Source organism: Drosophila albomicans, chromosome X, assembly GCF_009650485.2.
Source record: "Drosophila albomicans strain 15112-1751.03 chromosome X, ASM965048v2, whole genome shotgun sequence".
In the NCBI taxonomy this organism is placed as follows: Eukaryota; Metazoa; Arthropoda; class Insecta; order Diptera; family Drosophilidae; genus Drosophila; species Drosophila albomicans.
The window spans coordinates 33,144,636-33,170,480 of record NC_047627.2 but is presented as its reverse complement, the minus strand read 5'-3'; the positions used below and the strand labels follow the sequence as shown (position 1 = coordinate 33,170,480).

The 25,845-nt window shown below is 37.5% G+C and overlaps 1 protein-coding gene across 4 annotated transcripts in view; it reads right to left on the bottom strand.

The window, feature by feature from the left end:
- LOC117566000 (BTB/POZ domain-containing protein KCTD5) overlaps positions 1-25,845 on the bottom strand; it is a 69,741-nt gene that overhangs the window by 15,053 nt on the left and 28,843 nt on the right. For 2 of the 4 annotated variants that reach the window (XR_004571952.2, XR_007955040.1), the window contains exons 7-10: positions 23,703-23,760; positions 22,851-22,881; positions 22,702-22,786; positions 9,431-9,507 (exon numbers count right to left, since the gene is read on the bottom strand). The gene's annotated coding sequence lies outside the window, so the exon portion shown is untranslated. Of the gene's footprint in view, positions 1-9,430; positions 9,508-22,701; positions 22,787-22,850; positions 22,882-23,702; positions 23,938-25,845 lie in introns of all 4 variants that reach the window. The other 2 variants (XR_007955037.1, XR_007955039.1) reach the window with 2 other exon arrangements.

The window sequence follows — 25,845 nt, the reverse complement described above, 5'->3', positions numbered from 1 at the left end:
GTATTTGATTACAAAAGGAGATTGGACGACAACAAACAGACAGCAATTAAGATCGCTTAAGGAAGCCAACTTAATATCACAGAGAAGAAGACAAAGATTCTGCTTGAAGTAAACTATTTAGCATGCGAAATGCTGAGTTTTTCTGTGAGTGAAGTTAAGTTAGGAACTCGCAGAGAAGGAGGAAAATGATGATGCTATGATTTAATGTTTAATTTGTCGGTTTTGAAGCGAGCCGCTGATGAGTCAATATGTGTGCTTTGGGGTTTGGTTTGCTTTGGGGTCTCTTCTCTGCTTAATCGAATATTTCTGTTGCCCATAAATGGTAATAGCAAAGGGCGTAGGCTTGGGCTGCTGCTGTTGCTGTGGCAGCTGCGGCAACTTTGTCCACTTCCACATCCTCTTTCCCACTTCTCTGTTTCCTTGCACTTCCCTTTCCAGCTGCAGTTGCAGGCCTCAAAAAATGCTGCATTTTAAATTAGTGCATTCACACGCACACACACACATCTCTATATATATATATATAGGCATATATGTGTATTATATATATATTTATATATATATATTGGATCTATGGTGGATCCATCCATCTACCATCGCGCGTTTTTTTTTTCGGCTGCTCTCTTTTTTTAGTTTTATTAGTTTGGCATTTATTTATTTTCATGCAGCGTTTCTCTTTTTCTGGGTTTTTTTTTTTTGTGTTTTTTTGGTTCGCATTTTAGGGCGGAGTTTTTCAATTTTTATTTTGCGCCGCGCGTCCGAACGAGAAAACTGAAACAACTCACATTACGCTGCTCTTTCACGCACACACAACACACACCAACAAAAAAAAAAGGAATATACAAAAAAAAACGGTAAAACAACAACAACAATGGCAACAAGACAAGTAACAAATTTAAATATATTTCCCATTTTTTTTTTTTTTGTTGCCTGCATTTTTATTTTTATTTTGTGCATGCAATTTTTGTGTGTTTTGTTTTTCCTTTTTTTTTTTTGTCGCACAGTTGCCAAACTGCAGCCTATCCGTGTGTGTATGTGTTCATGTGTGTGTGTGTGTGTGCGTGTTCATGTGTGTGTGTATGTGTAAAGTGCAACTGCAGCAGCAGCGACTGCAACTGCAACTGCAACTGCGTTTCTCCTCCTTTTGCACAGCGCTTTTTTTGCACTTTCAGCTTAATTTTATTTATTTATGGGCATTTTTATTTTATTTTATTTTGTACTTTTTTGGTCTATTTGGTCCAGTCTGTGTCAATGTGTGTGTGAGTGAGTGTTGCATTGGGTGTTGCAGCAACAGCAGCAGCAGCAGCAGCCATCGGCTCGTGTTGCACATGCAACAGCAACAGCAACAGCAACGACATCGACATCGACAGCGACATCGATGCATAGGAGGCGCCTGATGCATTTGCCATCTCACACTGCGACGCCGCGTTTGCTCTCTCTCTCTCTCTCTCACTCCCTATCGCTCGCTCTCTGTCTCGCACCAAAGTCAGCCGCCCCAAAGTGCATCGACAAAATGCATTGGCCAGAGTTCAGGAGCGCAGCGCGGGTTTGTTCAACTGTTTAATTCTTGGGCCCAAAATCCTTTTCGATCGTCGCACTTTTTTGTTGCCTACTTTCAGGCTCTCACATACGCAGCGTGGGCAACGCTAAGAGCACTACTCCAAACTTGTTTAGCTTATGTAGGCTTCGAATCACAATCAAAATTAAAAAAAAAAAACTCGCAATCGCAGTATATAATTTTGACATTGCAAATATAATTCTGAACATTTGCACATCAATTAGGAAACTTTGGATTAGAGATGACAGCAAAAAACTGATACGAATTTGTTATACCAAAATCACAAAGAGGTATACAGCAGAGGTGAAGAACTATTTGGATCTGGAAAGTAAGCCATCGATCGTTTTCTGATCCGATTACAAGCTTGTTAAACTAAAATCACAAAGAGTAGAGGCATAAAACTATCGATAAGTAAATGTTGAGCCATCGATTGTTCCCGATAGTATCGCCTGGCATACAAATTGTAACGTATTGCAGCTTATATTGTATTCTTTTCTCTATTTGCAGTACTTCGCCTATCTGGTAGAGAATTTTTTTAAAAGTTCGTGTTGGTGCAATCAGAGTTCAGCTTTTGACGGACTTGACGGACATTCGACGTTTTAGATCAAAATACTTTTTATAACATCAATTTTTTTTAAAAAGCGCTCTATATGCATTTGTTTTTGTTTTTTAATTGCTGACGATTGAACACAGAACAGTTATCGGTGTCACCATCGATAGTGTCTGCTGCTGTCGATAGTATCGAATGTTCTCCACCTCTAGCTCAGATAAGGAACCAAACTTATGCATAATACATTAAACGTAACTATTTTTAAAAGGCAATCCATATCTGTTTATTTTTTCCGTGAATTGCTGACGATTTTACGATCAATGGCACAATCGATAATGTCTGCTGCTATCGATAGTGGCTCGATAGTGCCCAAATATCGATAGTTCTGCACCTCTAGCTTAGATAACGATGCGCACCTGGCAAACGCATTCGCTGGCAAAACAACTAAATAGAAAGAAATAAAGTTCTCTTGTTGAAGCAAAACAACAAAACCAAAAAAAAAAAAGCTGTTAAAAAACCGAAAAATAAAACAGCTACCCACGTGCTCTTTTTGCTATCTCTCTTTCTCTTGCTCTTGTTCTGCCACTGTCTCTTTCTCTCTCTGTCTGTCTGTCCCGCTCTCTCTGCCTGTAGCCCATTCCAGGTCGTGTCGCTGCTTCACTCTGGCAAACGCCTGAATTTAGGAGGCGCAATTCGAACCTTTTTATTATATTCCACTTTTTTTCCTTTTTTTTTGTAATTGCATTTTTCTTCTTTTTTTCCATTTTTTTTTGTATTTGCAATTTTCCTCTTTTTTCCCATTCAATCCTCGTTTTTTTTTTTTTTTAAATTTTTATATATTTTGTTCTAGCTTTTTTTTTTGTTGGTTTGTATTTTTATTCCAGCTGCTGTTGTTGCTTTTTGTTCAGGGCCAAGCGATGGTCCACATGGTCCTCCCATGTGTGTAACTGGCCACAGCAGCAGCGGCAGCAACAACTGCACTTGCAACTGCAACAGCAACTGCAGCGGCAGCGACAGTGACTGCGGCAGAGGCAGCGACTGAGGCAGTGCAACGTGGACACCAACCTGCTGTTATTTCACTCGCACCCAGGCAAAATTTGATGTGGCAAAATGTGTTTGATTTTTTCGCCTCATTTTTAATTTCTTTTTTTTTCCAGCTTTTCGTATTTTTACGTTTTTCCTTTTTTTTCGCTTTTTTTTTTTGGGCGGCTTTTTGTTTGAGTTTGTTGGCAGCTTTTTCTTTTTCCTGTTGCACGCAATTTTTGCCGCTGCATTTTTATTGGCTGCATTTGCGATGCGTTGCGTTGCGATGCGTGAGTGTATGCGTGTGTGTAGGTGACTGTGTGTGTGTGTGTGTGTGTGAGTTAAGTAGGTACGCGCTGGACAGGACATCACACATACATATGAGAGGAGGCTCTTGCTCTCTCTATGTAAACGCACACACAAAAAACAAGCCATGTATTTTATTTTAGCTATCGTTGTGCACTTTTTTTTCATCCTCCTTTTTTTTTTTTTTCTTTTTTTGGTTGTTTTGGATTTTTATTTGTGTGTTTTTTTTTTGTCGAGTCTTTTTTTTTGTAGTCTTTTTTTATTTTATTTTTTTGTACAACTTTTTGTTGCTGCTGCTGCGGCGCTTAATGCAAATAAAATGTTTGTGTAGGCTTGCATTATGCTGACGCTGGAGCTGACGATGGAGCTGGAGCTGCTGTTGATGCTCTCGATGGAGGATGTGCAGCGCCCACTCAACTGGGCGATGACTGCAGGGCATCAGGAGAGGGGGAGGGGAAGTATTCGGCATTCGGCATTCTGCATCCTGGCTGCACATTTTTTGTTGCTCTCCACGTTCGTACACAAATTTGAGCAAACATTTTTTATTTTCCGCCATTAAAAATTGCCCATGCCGCGGCGCCTCCCCCTCTGCCCCTCCGCCCATCACGCTCATACTTTGCTTTTGTTGTGGGTCGAATGTGGGTCGCAGTTTTTGTTGCATGCCACCGATGCGATGTCGATGGTTGTCTTCTTTGTTGGAAAGCGCGTCGCATAATCGCTGGCTTCACACGCGTCCTGCGCTCCTCGTTCGATTGACCCAGCAGCGGGGTGGAGGGGGGGAGAAGTTGCATGTGGCATGTGGCATGGTTAGGCCAACGCCTGGTGCATCAGGAGGCAAGGGCGCAGCTCGTTGATTTCTCTTTTTTTTCTTGTTTTTCGGCTGCTGCTTTCTTTGCTTTTGTTTCCGCATTTTGAACGCTTTTCACGCTCTCTTCTCGCTTTTTTTTCAGGCTGTCTGTCTGCCTTCCCCGCCCCTCCTCCTCTCTCCCTATGCCCACATAAATGTTGTTTTATTACAAAATTACTGATATTTCAATGCAACTCTCCTTCTCTCGCCTTCAATCGCGGTTAACTCTTAAGTTGTCGATTAACGTTTATCTACACATTCCACATGCGACTGCAGCTGTTGCAATTTAGCTTTGGACAATGCCACACCTTGTTGATTCTTTTGCCACACTTGCCACAAACGGAGGCATTTTCAGTTGTGTGTGTGCAACTAATTCGCGCACTTTTCCCCAGATAACATTCGCAATTTGAATTCGATTTTTCCTCCACTTTTGTTATTTGTTGTTTCGACTGCATTTTTTTTGTTGTGTTGTGTTGCTTTGGCTTCTTTTGTTTGGCGCATTTGTTGTTTGATTTTGTTTTTGATGCACTCGTTGCTTTTGTGCATAATTTTTTAACGCTTTGACTATCAAGTGGTTGGCATAACAACAACAACAGAATCAAAGCAGAGAGGAGGAGGAGGAGCTGCCTTCCCTTAAGGCCTAACTATGCTTGCAAAAGCACGTTCATTCATGCATTCGAGTGGCCAGCAGAGTGGAGAGTGGAGAGTGGGGAGTGGAGAGTTGGAGCCATTGTTGTATTCTAACTAAGCTTAACTGAACACCTGCCTCAAGCTGAATGCTCGGCTAATGCTCGCACTTATATCGATATCGAATCGAATCGAACTCGATGCGATTTTTTAGCATTTGGCTGCACTTCGAGTGCACAACAAAAGCCAGTTTTTTGTTCTAGCCGACGCTTAATTGCTCTCGTCCTTGACCAAAGCGATCTCAGCTTGAGCAAATCGAAGGTCCAGCTTTTCATGTTTCACAGTTTGTAAATACCTTTTAAGAAACTTCGCTAGACGAGGTTAGAGGAAGAGTTTTAGTATTTCGGTAAAGTTTTCTAAATATTAGATGATAATAATCATTATCATTGATGCACTTACAACAACGTTTAAGTCCTGTCAAGACAAGGTTTCATTCAGGGCGTTGTACTTTCTACTACATTCATGAGACACATCACTAGACAAGCTTAGAAAACGAATTCTACTATATCGGTAAGCTTTCTAGATAATAGATGATGAATAATCATTATCATTGATGGTTATACATCTAAGTTGAAGTCCTGTCAAGGTTTCATTTCCGAAGTAACTTTTCGGCTGCTCAAGTATTTTTTATACTCGCTACTCTTATAGGGATGAATAGTATAATAACCTTGTCTGTCTGTCTATCTTCGTCTCAGATACTAACATTTTGATTGACAGCATTTCTGATGTTTGTTTTCTTGTTTTCTTTTAAAACAAAAGCAAACAAAAATCGAATAGCAAGCGGAATTTCAAAGCTAGATTTTAGGTGCTTACGATAATAACCAGAGATGTAAAACTAATAAACTATTCTAAAAATAATGGTATACCAAATATGTATTTCGGTATATTATATTTGGAATATTTTGCAGTTTTAATTAGATATATCAATAGAATGCAGCACGCTTACAGTATATTCAATTTGGCATACCGATATTCCAAATATACATTTTTCAGTATTTTTTTGAATATTAAATTTCGGTATACCGACATACCAAATAAATATTTCGGTGTATTAAATTTGGTATATACTCTAGGATAATTGCTTGGGCTTCCAATTTTTCATTATTTTGCAGTGTACGGTATATTTGAAATGCAATAGTATACCGATATACCAAATGTTTATTTCGATATATTTTTGTATTTTTGGTATACCGATATAACATATAAACATTTCGGTATATTACAGCTGGTATATTTTTTAAGTATTTTGCTTTGGCTAACAATGTGGTATATTTTGAACCGTATAGTATATCAATATATCAACTACACATTGTCATGGTATATTTTACACCCTGTGGTATATTTTGAACCGTATAGTATATCAATATGTCAACTACACATTGCCATGGTATATTTTATACCCTGTGGTATATTATATTTAGATGATTGTTTGATTGATTTTTAAGAAATTTGTTTTATTGGCAGCACCCTCAAGTTTTTTTTTCGCTATTCCTATTAGAAATCAATGCAACAAAATCAATCAATCAAAATCAATGTAAGCAATATCCAAAATTCAAATCGGAAGAACAAGATTCTTTCGCAATTATATTTGCTTTGAATTAATTCCATCTGCGGTTTACAAGTGTGATCAGCTGATAGAGAGAGAGAGAGAGAAGCGAGCTACAAAATGTCGACAGATGATCGAATTTCGAAATTGCGCGCTGACGATGCTAAAGTCAAATCACCAGGGACAAAGGACAAACGACACGGACTATGATAATGATAACGATGCTAGCAGCGAAGACAACGTCGCAAACAGAGTGACAGAGAAAGAGAGAGAGAAAGGAAAGACAAAGTCGGAGAAAGCGAAGAAATATTAAAAATCTCTGCACGCATTTTGAGCGCGCATTAAAATCAAAGTAAAATGACATCAATATAAATACTCGTAAATTTGCAATTTTGCGAGTCGAGCAACAAAACCAACCCACGCCATATTCCCGTATACGATTCCATCGCCATCTCCATCTCCATCGTCATCGTCATCTCCATCTCCATCTCCGTCCCATCTCTCTCTCTCTCTCTCGATCCCGTCGAGCAATCCTCTTCACATCTCCGCAATCCTCGCTTGGCTGTTAACATGCGCACCAAGAATGCGAGGGTGGCGGATGAAGGGAGGCGAAGGGCAAGGGTACAAGGCAACTGAGGACTGAGGACTGAGGGGTGCTGTCATAAAAACAAGACCCCAACCCCTGTTGCTTGTGCTTCTTCTTCATGCTCTTTTCGCTTAAACCTTGATGCGCATATGTTTAGAGAAATTAGTTTTTCATAACGCACAAGTTGTTATTGCCATTCCGCCCACACACACACACACACACACACACACACACACACACACACACACACACACACACACACACGCGAAATACAGCTGCCTTTTAACGGCATTTTTTATTGCAAATTCTATTCAAATATCCATACATTTTTATGGGCCCCCCCCCCCACGGTCTGAGGTGAGGGGACAAAGGCGAAGACGAAAACGAAGGCGAAAGGCATCGCTAAAGCAGAGCAAAGCAAAGCGATGGAGAACTGAGGCACAGCGTAGCGACATTTTCGAGGGCGTTTTAAAGCGCATATGAGCGAAATTTCCTCATCGCGAGTTAGAAAGGGAGCGAAAGAGAGAGAGTAAGAGTAAGGGTAAGAGTGAGAGAGAGAGATTGTTCTGTGTCGCTTTCCCCCCCACCCACACCCCTGTTTTTTCGTGAACAAACACAATTTTTAATATGCCTGAAATTTTTATGAGTGTTTAGAGGAATTTTATTGCCAAAGATTTTGGCAGCGCCTAGAAGATGCTTTCTTGTTAGTTGCTGCGTCCCACATCGCGTATGCGCGATAAGCGCGCTCTGCGCCACAATTGTACCTAAAATGTGTCCTCTAGTCTCATAAAAATAAAAATGAGAATAATATTTAATGTTATGTGCAAGATTGCTCCTTCTCTTCACTTCTCTTCTCTTGGCGCTGGGGGAGAGAGAAATGAATGAGAAATGGAGAGCTGGAGTCGGAGCTAATGCCACCTTTGCTCTGCTCCGATGTGAAACCGATTTTAAACTAGAATTTAGTTCAACAACAATTCACATTTCCCTCTCCTTTCCTTCTTTTTCCCACTGCTCACTCCTTCACTCCCCTCCCCACCCCTCCTTCGCACAACTTGCGTTTAGCACCCAAATCGTCTTCCAATTTACACTGCGCCATTTTCAAAGCTCACGTCCTCATGCGTGTGTTTGCTTTGCTTTCACCCACACTCACACCCAAAAGCCAAAGTCAAAAGCAATCAGTTGGCACAACTCGAAGCGTCGCGACACCACGCACCCCTCCCCCTTTCTCCCATCCTCGTCCTTCTGCTTCCCTTGCCCCATTCGATTTCAATAACTTCGAACTAAGTAACAAGCTCTAAGTTTCTGTAAATATTGATAGACTCTTCTCTAAGGACTCTTCCATAACCCCTACATTATTAGGTCTTAGTTGCTGGCTGACAATCTGGTATATTTTACGCTCTATGGTATATCTTACGCTCTATGGTATATTTTACGCTCTATGGTATATTTTACGCTCTATGGTATATTTTACGCTCTATGGTAGATTTTACATTCTATGGTATATTTTACGCTCTATGGTATATTTACTATATATGGTATATTTTACGCTCAATGGTATATTTTATTAGATTATATGGTATAGTTTGTATTCTTTAGTATATTTAACACTCTATGGTATATTACTATATCAATATACCAAATATATATTTTTGTATATTCAAAGTATATACTAAATGTAGACTTTGGTATATTTCTAATATATACTGACTTTGGTATATTTTAACTCTCATTTATCTATCGATTACTATCGATTATTATTGATTAATATCAATTAAGGATTATACTTTATCAAATTGAAAGTTCTACAAAATTCAATTCTGTGGCTGACAACTTGATATTAAAATATAGTATTCAATAATAGGCTAAACATATCAACTTTCAATATAATTCTAGAATTTAATACTATTCTAACGATTGGGTCTTAAATTTGAAACTATTACTAATAACTCAAACTAATAAAAAATATAAGAATTAAATTGCTATTATTGTAGTTAAGCTAAAATACTATTTCATTACTTCTCATATTTTCAAATTAATACAATGTTACTTCTTTCTAGCTTGCAAATTACTTAATGTCATCCCCTTTACCCCTCCCCATATCTCTCTTTCTCTCTCTCTCTCTCTCATTCTCACCCTTTTCTACATCCAAGTTAAGAACATTTTCGAGTAAGTTATTGATAGACATTCAAGAAACAGTTGACAAATAAATAACAATAACATTGACTTTAAAAAGCAGAAGGCAGATGTCAACTAGATAATTGATAATAGATAGATAGTAGATAATTCATAATAGATAGATAATAATAATATTGACTTTGAAATTCACTCACCCTTATGTCATTTTCCTGTTTAATATATTTTTCACTATCATTATATTCCTATTATTCACTTCACTTTCAACTTGCAGCTGGAAAAGAAAAGAAAAGTTGCGTTATAAGTTGCACTATTTTACATCAATTTTGATCTGATCGCATCACATTTTCAAGAATCTTAAATACTATAGATACTTATTGTATTGTATGTACTAAAAGCCGCTCTAGCTTCAAAATAACGATTGCTATTCGTGAGTCAACCGGACATTGTCCAGCAATATGCTAGCTTAAGATAGCAAACCAACAAACTTAAATTTAAAATTTATAAAATTTAGAAATATAATGTATACCCTCTAGTTTTTGTTACTTGCATTACAGCTTACTGCAATTAATTTTTGTAATGTCTACTATTCATAAATATATTAGCTTGAAATCAAACATGCTGAATAAATTTTATATCTGTGACTTTTCTTCTCATTATCAGTCAGTTCTAAGCTAATCAAAAACAGGTATTTAAATATGATCTTAACCAACTTCTTTCTTTGGTTTCCCACCTAATTGTTTATAGTATTATCAATAGTTTTACTAAGTGACTTTCATTTACTTGTAACTTCCAATGAAGAGAGTAACTTAGGAAAAGCGAAAAGGAAGAAAATGTGGAAAATTGTGTGAGTGAAGATTCTCGAAATTCATCTCAAACATTGCAACTTTGTCTGCATTTAAATGGAAAGCTTAGACAAGAAATTGACTGGGTCTGCGACTCGATGCTGTTTCGGTTTCTGGAGAGTTGAATGATGAACAAACATTGTCCGAGATGCCTCATTTATGGCTCGATCGTAAAAGGATGGAAGGACCTTCTGCCTGGACATTGGACATGGTGAATGGACAACTGGATATTAATATTTTTATGCATCTTCATTTTGGAAAGCGACGAGCGGGGAGAGTAAAGTCACAGCCGATGCAATCGCAGCTAGCTGATAGAGTAGAGACGAAGGAGGAGAAGGGGAGGGAGGAAGAGGGAGGCAAGGGAGGAACAGATAAATAGGCTCGCGGAGGAGCTGCAAGCGAAATCAGTCGCCAGAGCGAATCTATTGTCAGTGAGTTTGTACCTCGCAGTTGAGTATGAATACGATGTGAATGAGTGTGAGTGTATGTGTGTGAGTGTGAGTATGAATACGAGTGTGGAGCATGTATGTATGTGTAATGACTTTTTTATGACCCTATAGGCAAACAAATATTTTACGACATGTTATTAAAATTTTGGCAATGGTTGCGCCATCGATATTGCCATCGGCATCGACATCGCCATCGCCTCTGGGTTCGCCAGGTGAAACCAGGAGAGGCGAGAGAGGGGAGGGGAGGGGAGAGGGGTTGCCACCCCGCTCTAGTGAACAACGAGGAGCATCATCGCTGAGACGATGTCCCAATCTCGAGCCTAAGCCCCACATGAATGCACGGACCACATCCTTTCTTATTAGAAAGAAATTGCGACATCTGCTTGCTGCCTCTTGATGTGGATGCCACGTTGTTGCTGTTACTGTTGAATGCCCTTGTCATGTCGCGTTGCATTTTTATGTTTGCAAAATTATGTTCTATAACATTTTTTATTATGAATAACGGTTATAAAATGGTCGGGCAAAACAAAAGCAAAAGCAGAGGCAAGAGCGTGTGGCATGCGGCATGAGGCAGCAACAGTCGCAAGTCAAATAACCCAGGAATGTTACACGGCGCATATGAGCGTGGCAAAATGGGGAGAGAGAGGGAGAGCAGAAGGGGGGAGGAACGAACGAGGCCACATAAAAAGGCAACACACGAAATGCAAATTGTAAATTACAAATTTGCAATAAAAATTTTTAATAGAATGAAACATTTTGCCTTTACGAGTTTGTCTTTCGGGTAAATTTATCAGCTTTTATGATAACACAGCGCAAAGAACGGGGCAAGGGGGCAAGGGGGCAAGGCTGAAGAGCCTTTTGCCATTTTCTACGCCGTCATCATTTTCTCGTATTGTTCTTGTTGTCGTAACAGTTTTGCATTAACATTAACGTAATTCTTTTTAGCATTATCATAAATACATTTTACGCATATTACAGAGAAAGAGACAGCGATAGAGGGAGAGAGTGAAAGAGAGAGAGAGCGCACTCGGATCGAGATACAAACTCAGAGTCAAAGTTGGAGTTGGAGTTGCGATTCAAAGCTAAACGCGTGGGCCTCGTGACCTTTATGAGCCAGTTGTCTTTGCATGTGTGTGAGTGTCTGTCAGTGTGTGTGGTGTGTGTGTGTGTGTGTGTCCCTCTGTGTATCTGATGGGTCTCATCTGTTTGAGCTTAAGCGCCGAGTGGACGAATGGCGGCTGCTTGCTGCTTGGTTTAAGTGCTAATATTATGTCTATCTTGCATCATGCATGCTTCGCTCCTCCTCCACCAAGACTTTATGCCCACAAGGACATCACGAATAGAAAAAGAAGAAGAAGAAGAAGAAGAAGAGCCTAGGACACAGCCCAGCAATCAAATATAAAATACAAGACATCAACAGCAAATTGCAACTGATAAAACAACGAGAAGCTTCATCACCAAAACCAAAATGAAGACGCACTTACAATTCTTGAACTTTTAGATAACTCAGTCTATATTCAACACGAAGCTCAATACTTGAAAAATAAACTAACGACAATTTCCCCATGGTTAGAAATAAATTTGTAATCTCTGCATAAGTAATAATTTTGAATTGAATATTTATACCGATGTACCAAATATACATTTCGTTATATTTTAGTATTTGCTGGTATATTAAATTTGGTATACCAACATATCAAATAAACATTTTGTTATATTAAAATTAGTATATTTTAAAGACGTTTTTATGGTATATTTTGTAGTTTATGGTATATATTTTGAATGTCGTAATATACCGAAATACCAAATATACATTTTGTTATATTTTAGTATTTGCTGGTATATTAAATTTGGTATACCAACATATCAAATAAACATTATGTTATATTAAAATTAGTATATTTTAAAGACGTTTTCTTTGGCTGACAATATGGTATATTTTGTAGTTTATGGTATATATTTTGAATGTCGTAATATACCGAAATACCAAATATACATTTTGTTATATTTTAGTATTTTTTGGTATATTAAATTTGGTATATCAATAAAGCAAATAAACATTTCGGTATATTTTTGCATTTTTCTTATATTCAATTATATATACCGATATACCAAATATGCATTTTAGTATGTTAAAATTGGTATATTTTCAAGATTTGTGCTTTGGCTGACAGTCAATATGGTATATTTTACACGATGTGGTACATTTGGAATATCGGTGTATGTCAATGTATCAAATACACATTTCCATACATAAAAATATTGTTTGGAATATTTAAATATCTCACTATTCTTATTGAAAATGGGTAGCATCGAAATTAGTTCACAATTTTGGATAGATAGTCAACTGAATCTACAACTATCCAAAGAGATTGTCTAGAGGTTCTAGTGGAATGATTGCAAATTCCTCAGTTATAAAAAAAGGTTCTACACAATCTCTTCTGATAGTTGTTGTTGCTGTTAACTAAAAATATCTAAAGAGGTTTTAATCAATTCACTATTTAAGCTAACTAGTTATCGTAGCTAGTTAAATATTGAAGAAATATCAGAAAAAGGCTTGCAATGGTAATCATTTTAGAAGATCAAGCGATACTTGCAATAGTTATTAATTAATTACATCAGTTATTTATGCCACTTGAATATATATTGATCAATGCTAAAGAAACTCTTAAAATGGAAATGCAGTTTTTAGCTGAATATAAATGAACAAATTTCAGAAAATAGTTATCAATTACAATGAAATGAACATAAAGTTGTGTATCGATCTTGATATATGTTGTTATCAATGTGCTAACTCAGATAACTATTCCATGAAATTTGTTCAAAGAAACTATGAATATAGTTGAATATAGAACCAACTCCACATTGGCTAAGAACCAACCACAAATGTTAGACTCTGGTATTCTATTCGCTATTCGCTGACTGCTACATGCCACATGTGGCACTCTCCATGCAAGTGTGTGTGTGTGTGTGTGTGTGAGCAATGCAAGTGAGTCGAATTAGTTTGCGGGCCACACGAAAGATAGAAGCACACAACATAGAAACTTGCCTCCCCCCCTCCCTCCCTCGAACCACGAATTTGTTCGTGCACCAATCGCCGTTGCCAATGAGGATTTAGAAGCCCTTTCAAATCGTTGCATCCACACACATTCGGTTGCCTCTTCGTCAGTTTTTGGGGCAACGCATTCTCGTCATCGTCATCGTCATCACATCGAATCGCATCGCATCGCATCGAGAGGACGCATTCGGCGCTCGGTTTCGGTTTCGTGTTTTTGCTGCTAAGTTTTGCTTGCTAGCGACTTGCTTTTTTAGGGGCCAGCCTCTAATCAGAGGCAGTCACACAGTCGCATAGCGGAGAGAGAGAGAGAGGGAGCGGGGGGGCGAGGCATGTGGAATGAAACTTTCGTTGGCCTTCGGTTAGCAAATCGTCCTTGCTTGTTGCCATCTCGCTCGCACTCACGCTCACTCATCATCATTCGCATCGTCTATTTCGCTCGCTCTCTATTTTACACCCACACACATAGTTGTTTTTGCTATTGCTAACACGTGTATGTGTCTGTGTGTGTGTGTGTGTGCGCCTCTCTCTCAGTCTCTCGCTCTCTCTCGCTCGCTCTGTCATACTCGCTTAGCTGTGCTTGGTCGTGCTCTTCCGTCGGCATTTGCCAAGCACAGACACACACACACGCACGCACACATGCATAGCGCAATCACATGCACACACACTAGCACTAGGCCGACAAAACTCTTTGTTGTTGTTGCTGTCGCTTTCGTAGTTGTTCTTGTTGTTGTTGTTGTTGGTGGGAACTTGCACATCGGCTTCTCTTGCTGTTTGCTGCTTCTCTGCTTCGTTTCGTTCGTTGGTCGCTCGTTCGGCTTCGGCTCTCAGCTATGCGTATGCGTATGTGTGTGTGTGTGTGTGTGTCTATATGCAGGCGTAGGCACTTCCCCCCTTTCACCGCTCTCCCTTCGCTCCACACTCTCGTGGGTGCGCAACGAGGTGCGGCTGGACGCAGCCGTTGTCCTAGATTTGTTTAAATTATTTGCGATAGTGTGATTGGCTTTTGGCCGGGCACGAGAGCCGCGTCACCCCGCCCCCTCCCTCCCTCCCACACTGTATGTGTGTGTGTGTGTTTTAGCTGCTTTGGCAGCCAACAGCCAATGGGAGCATTGCACATGTTTAGTCGCAAGTCGCAATAGAGTTGTGTCCTGACCTAAATGCGTGTCTCGGTCTCCTCGTCGGTTCCGAATAGTGCAAAACGAGTCGCTAGCCTTGCCTGTGGTTGGTGCCACACACACACACATGACACATGTGTGTATTAGTTTTCGTGATAGGCTAACCACCGAGCGAGACCGAGGGCTGAATTTGCATACGGCCCTCGACCTGTGGTGGGGCGCGCTTAGAAAGCTCTCTCAACTCTCAGCTCTGAGCTCTCGCATTGGGCAGCCAGCAAATAGCAAACAGCAAACACAGAAGTCGCATCCGATTGCTGACAACTAACAACTAACAACTGCACCACTCAATGCCAACTATGCCAACTATGCGAACTCTGCTGGCCAATGATCTTGCCAACCACTGACAACAAATAATCCATTAGTAATCACTCAATCTTCGACTCACTTCTTTCTACTTACTTTAATCTTATGCATTTCTTAGGCAATTTTGTATTTGGAAACCAATTACTAAGTGATGCAGTCAGTGATAGACTGACTGATTTACACTACTTTCAATATTATTCACAGTATTTACTAACAACTCTATATTAGAATGTAAATCCTCTTCTAATTAGACTTCCCCCTTAATGCTTTATCTATTAATAAACATCGAGACATTAAATACTTCTTTCTGTTTACTTCAATCTTACTCATTTATTAGAGGCAGTCATTACTTCTAGACTCACTTAAGAGTGATTTGAATTATTTTCACAGTATTTATTCAAGGCACCACGCAATGCCAACTATGCGAACTCTTGCCAACCACTGACCATCGACCAACAAATTACCCATTACTAATCACTTAACCTTCTACTAACTTCCTAAGTAGATATGAAACACTGTTTTCTGTTAACTTTAATCTTATGCATTTCTTAGAGAATTTTATATTTAGAAACCAATTACTAGGTAATGCAGTCATAAGTTCTACAATCACTTAAGACAATCGACACTGACTTGCATTACTTTCAATATTATCCACAGTATTTATCATCAAATCTATATCGTAAGGTCAATCTTCTAATTAGACTTACACCTTAATACTTAATCTATTAATCAACAGCGAGACATTAAATACTTCTCCCTATTTACTTCAATTCTTGTCATTTTTTGTATTTCGTAACATATAAGAATCTAATATACTTGTTAACCAATTACCAGGTAATGCATTTTATATTTATAAAATTAATTACCAGATACAGCATTTACTTTTTTAATAATTCTCTATAAGAATTGTATTACCAGGTAATGCTATCATTACTTTATCTAGACTCATTTAAAACAATCGACACTGCTCTGTATTAATTTCAACATTATGCATTTCGTATTTTAATCATCTTCTAATCATCCCTCTTCAATTCTTGTAATAATTAGAGAGATATTGAACACTAATTTGTATTAACTTCAATCTTATGCATCTTTATACGAATTTTATATCTGCAATCCAATTACCATGCTATCAATAACTCTGTTTCTTTCAACATTATGCATAGTATGTTATTTATTTACAACTCTATATTAGAATTCTTATCATTATCCCTTCTCAATCTTCCATCTATTAAGCAATCTTTAATCAACTACTAGGTAATGCAATCACTAATCAATAATCTTTTAATCGTCATCTCCTCTCAATCTACGACTTTTAAAAAAACAGTAACACATTCTACAAAGATTTATATTAATTTTTAAATAACTCTACAAACCAATTGTACATTTACAAACCAACTATCTGGGATTGTAAATATACAATTCTTATAGATAGTTCTTGATAATGCACATATATGCAAACAATCTTGATAATCGACATTATTTTGGATATCATTCATAAAAAAACATTTATGAACAACTCTTTATTAAAATTTGTCATCGTCTTCTAATCATCATCTCCCTTCAATCTGCAACTTATCAAAAAAGCAGTAAAACATTCTACCCTAATTTCAATCTTATACATTTTCTTTCTTAATGACTTTAAATGAGAATGTAATATTTATAAAAATTGCAATGATTATTTCTCAACTCATTAAAGGCATTTGTCATCGCTTTCTACCAGTTTCAATGTTATCAATATTATTTATAAAGAATTTGCTGCTCTCTGTTAGAATTTTAATACGCATTCGGCATTGCTCTTAATACACTTTTAATTACCACGTAATTAATCTTATACACTTTAATTCTTTGCAGTACAATCAGCAAATAACTAATTCCCTTATTAAATTTTGTTTATCCTTCGACATTACTAAGTATTAGTTACAATAGTGTGCTCATCATTTATATAAAAAATTTCGAAAAAAGAGAAAAATTAAAGAAGTTCAAATCGCAACTATTTAAACGCACTATCTATCAATTACCAGTTAATAATTTGACTTAATTTCAATTCTATACATATTCTTAATTAACAACTTTATGCAATCAATATTAGAAAAGTATAATTCGCAACTCTAACTGGTTTTTGATGTGTATAACCAATTACTAAAACTGTATTATTAGAATTTCAATCATATTACAAAAGAATATCAGAAAAGTGTAATTTAATGCATAAAAACAAACTTTCTAATGCAATCCATCAACAGCAACAATACTTTTAACATCCTAACTGATTATGTAGCTAACTTTTCTGTAAGTACAAATCTCTTTTAGCGTTTGAATTATCATGTAGAAGATTAGAAAGTGAAGTGAACTGAATCTATGCCAAGAATTCTAGCTAATTTTATGAAATGAAATGGAACAAATCACTATTTACATTTATTATTATTTATCATGCAAAAGATTAGAAAAGTGAATCCATTTCTGCCACAAACTATGCAATCTAAGCTAAAAATTCAAGTTAATTAAAATCAAAAAAACAAATAAAATAGTGATTAAATTCCGAAGAACTAAGTTTGCTAACAACACGAATTTCAATTTATGAAAAATTCAGTATTAAATAACAACTAAAGAATTGCTGAAAGTTTCTTCACGGCATCGATAACTTATCGATAGCTGACAATATCAACAGTCACGTCGATAGTTTTCAGTAATAAATGTAGTAAAATTTTCTAAGTTACAAAAACGAAAATCTGAGTATGAAACCTCATTAAAGCTATCCACATTCTTAGAGATAGCTTAAAAACAACGAAGTTCGAAGTTAATTCGGGAATATCGAGTATCGATAACATACCAGCAGTCAGGTCGATAGTTTTCGATGATGAATTTAACATTCAAAGATAGTTTGTAAGACTGCCAAAAGAGGAGAATTGAGTAAATGCAGAGCAAAAGCAAACAACTCAGCCACATGTGTTTGTGTGTGTGTGGCTCCTGGATACAGGACAGAATACAGAATCCCGAATACAGGATACAGGATACAGGATACAAAGCCAAAGAAATGTGAAATGTGAGCAAAGATGATGAGTAATGAAGTTGAGCTCGCTGCTGAAGCTGAAGACATTTTTGTGCGCCAAGGAGGAGAAATTCGGGCCGGGGGGGAACCACAGAAAAGGGCTTTGAAATTAATTTCAAAATAATCAGCAGCGGGAGTTTAACCAGCCAAAGGGGCGGAGGGGGAGGGTGGCTTGGCAAGTGACGCGAGCATTTGCGCTTTTAATTTTTCCTCAAAATAAAGAACAGCAAAAAAAAAAAAAAAAAAAAAAAAACGAAAACACACACACACATATTTTTATCTAGACAAAAGGAGGAAAACGCAGATGAAGAATTTCGAAGAGCAGAGTCAAAGGCTCAAGGTGGCAGGCCTGTGGCATGTGTGTGTGTGTACATATGTGTGTGTGTACATATGTGTGTGTGTACATATGTGTGTGTGTGGAGGCGAAGGCGCTCGCTTGTGTTGAGACGGTTCAGGGTTAAATTAGCTGGCTGCGAGAGTTGCAAATGGCAGCCACATTTACGATGCGATTAATGTTTCCAAGGCGACGCTCCTCTTCTACCCCCCTTTCCCATCCCTCCCCTCCTTGTTTTGCTCTTCTTCTTCTGCTTCTTCTTCTTCTTGGCGTGTTCGTTATGCCTGTTGCCATCTCTGTTGCTGCCGCCCGCTTTTAAGGTCTTTCGATCTTTCTTGACATCCGAAACTGAAGATGCGGTCCGACCCCTTGCCACACTTGCCACACATGCCACATGCCACACGCCACACGCCTCCATCGCATTCTGGTGGCAACTCGGCAACTCGCTCCACAGCGAGCGTAATGAAATATGCTTAAGAAGTGCAAGTTCTCTCCCTCTCCCTCTTTCTCTCTTCTCTTACGGCCTGCGGCAACACAAAACGCCCAAAGAACCGAATTGTTAATACCCTTCCACGTCAACCGGACTCGAAGAAGTCCGGAAAATGTGGAAAATCTAGAATTGCCGTCGAGCCAAATGAAAATAATGATGGAAACGCCTACCGACTACCGACTGCTGACTTTTCCTCTCCCTTTCCACAGGGTTTTCCTTAGCTCGGGGGAAGTAGAGCAAAACAAACATGTGAAAAGTTTCTTAAAAATTCTTTTTGTGTGCGCTCACCCACACACACACGCACACACACACACACACACACACACACATGCAAGTGTAGGTACTGCTACTAATTTTGCATAATATGCACAGCAACATTTGCGGTTTTAATTCTTCAACAAAGTCCTTGGCCCCATTCCCCTGCCACCCCTCACCCTCTAACAGTCAGCCTGCTTTTGCCAAGCAATATACAGAGAGGAAAGGGGGGAGGGGCAGAGTCTGCCCTTTGACGGGGGCAGCCAAGCACTTCGAGCAGTTCGAGCAGAAAAAGAATAAGAACAACTTTTCGCCTCCCCGCATAAGCTTGCCCCCGTCCCCATTCCCCTCCTCTACCATCACCTACTCAGTGTGTGTGTGTGTGTGTGTGCGTAGACTTTCATGTTATTATGTATAATCAGGCAACTGTCAATTGGAATTCAACTTCAAAACTGAGCGCAGACGAAGCAGCAAAGTCGATTGCTCATACGCCACGTTCGCCATTTCGCATTCTACTTCTCTTCATATATTTTCTACAGCTATTTTATGAAATACAAATATTATATTTGTTTGCCACTAACTGTTTATGTCTCCAATAAAACCCTATTCAACAAATGTACTACATATATACCGCAAAAATACTAAAATATATCAATAAAACCACAATCCAACAAATATAATACAAATATACCGCAATACCTAAAGAATCCTATTCAGAAATTCTACTATAAATATGCCACAAAAATACTAAAATATACCAGCAGATATTCAAAAAATATATCATACTACCTATAGAGACCTATTGAACACATATACTAAAAATATACCACTAAAATACTAAAATATATCAATAAAAACATATTTAACAGTTATGCCAAAATATACTACAAAAATACTAAAATATATTTAAATCATTTTTTGGTATATTGTTAGAATACTACACTCAAAATATACCATAAGGTACAAAATATACCATATTCAACAAATATACTAAAAAAATACCGCAAAATACAAACAAACATATCAAAGACTATATTTTGTGTATTGAAACAGTATTAAAAAAATACCATTGAGCACAAAATATACCTGATTGTCAGCCAAAGCAACTATGACCCTATTCAGAAATGATGATATAAATATACCAGAAAATACAAAAATATACCACTAAAATAAAAAAATATATCAATAAAACCACATTTAACAAATATACTACAAATATACCGCAATACCTAAAGAATCCTATTCAAAAATTATGATATAAATATACCAAAATATACCAAAGAGAGACCTATTGAACACATATACGAAAAATATACCACAAAAATACTAAAATTTATCAATAAAACCATATTTCACAGTTATGCTAAAATATACCACAAAAATACTAAAATATAATTAAATCATTTTTTTGGTATATTGTTAGAATACTACACTCAAAGTACAAAATGTACCATATTCAACAAATATACTAAAGAATACCACAAAATACAAACGAATATATCAAAGACTATATTTGGTGTATTGAAACAGTATTAAAAAAATACCATTGAGTTCAAAATATACCGAAATAATAAATAACTATTACAATTTTAATCTGATCGCAACCAAATTTTCAGTCATCATAAAAACTGTAGTTATTAGTTGTAGAATAATTTGGCTTGCAAGAAAGTCTTAAGAGGGGGTCAATTTAGATTAGTTGGCTTCCTAATCCACTTTAAATATAGTATATGCTCCGATTCGAAATGAATGTGACTTGGTTGTGAGTTAGTGAATAAAAGTGGAGGGCGACTGACAAACTAAGGACTAAGAAAGGACACGGGGCGAGGCAGCTAGAAGAAGCCGCAACTAAATAAAATTGAGCCGAAAGAAATTTAAAACAATTCTCGCTGAGATGCCTTTGCCTGGATGCGAAGGGGGTGGAGGGAGGGGGAGGGAGAGGGGGGGTTTCTCGTTGTCAAGACAGTTTAACGTGCATGTGTGTGTGCGAGTGTGTGTGTGTGTGTGTTGGTAAGTGTGTGTTGCCGCGAGGCAAATTAAAAATTTTGTTTCTCGACTTTTTCCCCAACATATTCTCTTCTTTTTGCTTATGTTGGCGTTCTTTGCAACTTTTTGCACGCGCTCCTTTCCCCCCCCCCTCTCCCCTCCCTCCCTCTGGAGTGTGCGAGAGTGTGTGTGTGTGTGTGTGTGTGCCTGCCTGGTTGTGTACTTTGTGCTTATTTTTTCGGTTTTCGCCGCGGCAATTGTTGTTTCTCCTCTTGTTGTTGTTGTTGTTGGTCGGCGCAATGGAAAACTTTCTAATAATGTTGTACACAATTTAAATAGAATTTGCTGTTGCTGTTGCTCTGTGTACCCACGCCCCCCGCCCCTCTCCTACTCTGTGCTACACTCGCACATACCCAAAGAGAGGGAGAGAGGAAGAGAGAGCGAGAGATTGGCACACAAAATACTTACGCAACGAGGCGCAATCAACTTGCGAGGCTTGGGCTAATGCAAACGCTGTATCCTTGCGACTATGTGTGTGAGTGTGTGCCAATGTGTGTGTGTGCCAGTGTGGTAGTGTGTGTGTGTGTAGGCGTGTAGATATGAACACGCGGTTTCTCATTATGCTAACGAAGTAAAAACTTTACAAGCACATATGAGTGCAGAAAACCGAAACACACACACACACACACACACACACACGCACACACATACAGAGAAACAATGAAGAAACTGAAAAAGTAAAGACGAAGAAGAAGAAGAAGACAACAACGAAGCAACAGCCCAAGCAACAACAACAACAACTACGCAGCAAATGCGCAAAAACTGTAGAAAAAAAAAGTTCAAATAAAATATGTATAATAATATGAGAAATAAGGCGTCGTCCTTCCCCCCTCCCTTCAACCCTTCAACTGCTAACTAAGCCACCCAAAAGAACTTGCCAACAACATCTGAGCTGAGAGCAACGTCTCTCCCCTCCCCCTTTCCCTTTCCCTTCCCCTTCCCATTCACCTCCTCAGACATTCGCCTCTCGTCAGCAATTCGACCAAGTTACTAACAAGCTTAGTTCCTCTTTTCCAACTTGCTCACTTCTTTCCCACCCCCGTTCCCCCTCCCGCCTCACGCCTTCACCAACAACCACAACACACACACACATATGCGTTGTCGGTTCGCAAGTTCTTCCCACAGACAATTTTTAATTAATTTAGTTAGTCGAATCCCAAATAATATGAAAAAATGTTACTTCTTTCAGCTTGCAAATTACTTAAAACTGATGTTATCCCCCCCTTCCCCTTCCCATCCCCTTTGAACCCTTTTCTACATCCTACTAAAGAACTTATTCATATTCATTTTCATATTCGAAAAAGTTATTGATAGGCATTCAAGAAAGCAGTTGACAAATAGACAATAATAATATTGACTTTCAATAGTCATTTAAGAATAAGATAAGATAATAAGATAGATAATAATAGATAGTAGATAGTTCATAACAGATAGATAATAATATTATTGACTTTGAAATGCACTCACCATTATGTTATTCTCTTCTTTAGTATATTTATATTATTCACTATTACTATTATTCACTTCACTATTCACTTTAACGCACTTGCAGCTGAAAAAACAAATTAAAAGTTTCGATAAGTTATAATATAATAATATAATTGAAACATGCTCACCACTTATTATTTATTCACTTGTTTACTTCACCTGTAAAAGCAAAAATTAGTTAGAATAAAACTTATTATTTTGAACTAGATTATTTTTATTGTTATATTTGATGTAACCTACAGCTAAGTTAAATATTAGATTTATATAGATTTAACATCAAATTGAAGATATTGATTTATTTCTTAGCTAACTAGGAAAAAATTAAGACTTATTTTATTCTACTAGATGAAATAGACGACTTTTTTCCTACAACTTAATTGTAAATATAGAAATTGCATACCGAACATACTCAGTTGAAATTTTTGTTAATACTTTTTACTGTACAAAACAAAATAATAATCTAAAAACCTGAACTAATGTGCTTAAGTGGAAAATTAAAAAAAAAAAGCTTGTACCTTTTTCCCCACTTTTAAAGTCTTTTAAAATGTTCTAATTAAAATCAAATAAATAATCCAGAAACCTAAATTAATGTGCTTAAGTAGAAAACTGTAGAACAGCAGTTTTCCCCTCTTCTAAAATATATTTTAAAATGTTTAAATAAAATAATCTTAAAATCTAATCTAATATACTTAAGGGCAAATCTTTAAAATAGCCCTTACTCATTTCCTCACTTATAAAATGTTATTTAAAATGTATTTTTATTCAAATAAAATGTAATAAACTAAAAATCTAAACTAATTTGCTTAAATAGAATACTTGAAAATAGCTCAAACTCTTTTTCCCACTTCTAAAATGTTACTTAAGATGAACTTTAATTAAAATCAAATATAATAATCTGCTGAAATAGAAACTTGCATTATTTTTGCCAACGTTAAAAATGTCTTTTAAAATATGTTTGAATTCAAATGAAATATACTCACCACAATTTCAACTTCTCATATGTCACTTATATAATCCACTTGTCATTGATTAATATACCTGCAAGACAAAAGAAAAGTTGTATCTGGTTGTAGCTGCTTTCACTCAAACAGTCTTTTATTTTTGAGTCCTAACAATAGCCCCCATAAATGTTGAATGTAGTTTTATCTCGGATCGGATTGTTTCGGCCTGGCTCTACGAGTATCTTGACAATGGACCCCTATTCATTTTAGAGGCCTATCAAGAGAGAATAGCGTGTGATTAACGTGGAATCTTAAACAAAAGCCGCAATTGCTCGAGAGTAATTCACTAAGAAGCAGATTGAAGAAGCGCTTCATTCAGAGCGCATTTCAATTATGCGGGAAACAAAAAAACAAAAAAAAAAAGGAAGAAGAAATTAAAAGAAAAGCCATGAATGCATGTTTTGAATAGAAACGCAATGCAATTTACGTAATTTCATCAAATGCATTACTGAGTAAGGGGGAATTGTCTGCAAACGCATTAGCAAACGCCACATTAAGTATACGCTACGTTGGCTCAGCTGCCAAGCTTTGCCAAGCGAGTTAGCCAATCAATGGCATGGCAACCGATATGTCTCTCAGTCTCAGACATTGGGTCAAGTGTGTCAGGGTCAAGGACGAGTCCAAAGGGGGGGAGACAGAGGCGGAGAGGAGAGTGAAGACATAAATATAATAATGCCGATTATTGAGACGTCAGACAATGAGTGCCAAGGATATCGCTAACGTTAACGTTAACGCTAAAGCCAAAGCCAAGCAAATGCTAGCAGCAATCAGTCAAAAGAGCAGCGTTTGTCCTTGTCCCTGGCTGCCACTTGAGGCAACACAGCCACAGCAACAGCAACAGCCACAGCAACTTGCAACCTACGCAGCGAGTTCTTATTATACCCGCTACCTATACAAGGGTAGAAGGGTATTCTAACTTTGTGATTCGACGAAGGTATGTAACAGATATATGTATATATACAAATTATATGTATGTGGGAAAATCGCCTTGTTTGACTGACAATCTAGTATATTTTGTGTATTCGGAATGTAGTAAAATACTGTAGTGTCACTTTTTCGGTATTTTTACGGTATACAAATTTGGTATATTTTAAAAATGATCTGTTAAATTAGGCACCCTATGGTATTTTTGAATGTAGTACTAGATTAACATACCAAATGTTGGCATTGGTATATTTTTAGTATTTTAGCGGTATATTAAATCGGTATATTTTGCACTATTTGTTATATTGTGAATGCAGTACTACACAAAATTACCTAATATATCATTTGGTATATGTTTAGTATTTTTTCGGTATATTTTAGTGTCACTTTTTCGGTATTTTTTTGGTATACTAATTTGGTATATTTTAAAAATGATCTGTTACATTATGCACCCTATGGTATTTTTGAATGTAGTGCTAGATCAACATACCAAATGTTGCCTCTGGTATACTTTTAGTATTTTTGCGGTATATTAATCGGTATATTTTGCATTATTTGGTATATTGTGAATGCAGTACTACACAAAATTACCAAATATATAATTTGGCATATGTTTAGTATTTTTTTCGGTATATTTTTAAAACAATAGTACCGCACTGTTTTGCTTTCATTAAAAATGCGTAGCGCGTAGTACCATGTAAATATACCAAATATAAACTTAAGTATATTTTTAGTATTTTTTGCGGTCTATAAATTTGGTATATTTTAAAATGAATACCGCATTCTTTTGCTTCTATTCACTATGAGTAGCGGGTATCTCTCAGTCGAGCACACTCGACTGTTGCTTTCTCAATTGTTGTCTTCGCTGGGATTGCCAACTGGCAACGTTTCCTCGACAACATCGCCATCGCCATCGCCATCGAGAACAACCTGTTGGACTCGACTTTGCATCTTTTGCCACCTGACATCGCCCTCCCCCTCCCCCCGTCAACCACCCCCACCCCTCTCATACCCTCAGTCACCCTCTTCTGCGTCGCTGTGCTTGCTTTTTATTTGGCAACCGTATTGATTCGATGAAAATGTGTCATGTGACTGCTGCTGTTGCGTTTCTTAAAACAAAAGCAAGTCACAGATAAATTCGTGTGGCACGCGCACGTCTTCTCAGCCCAGACACCGAGACTGAGACTGAGACTGTGGC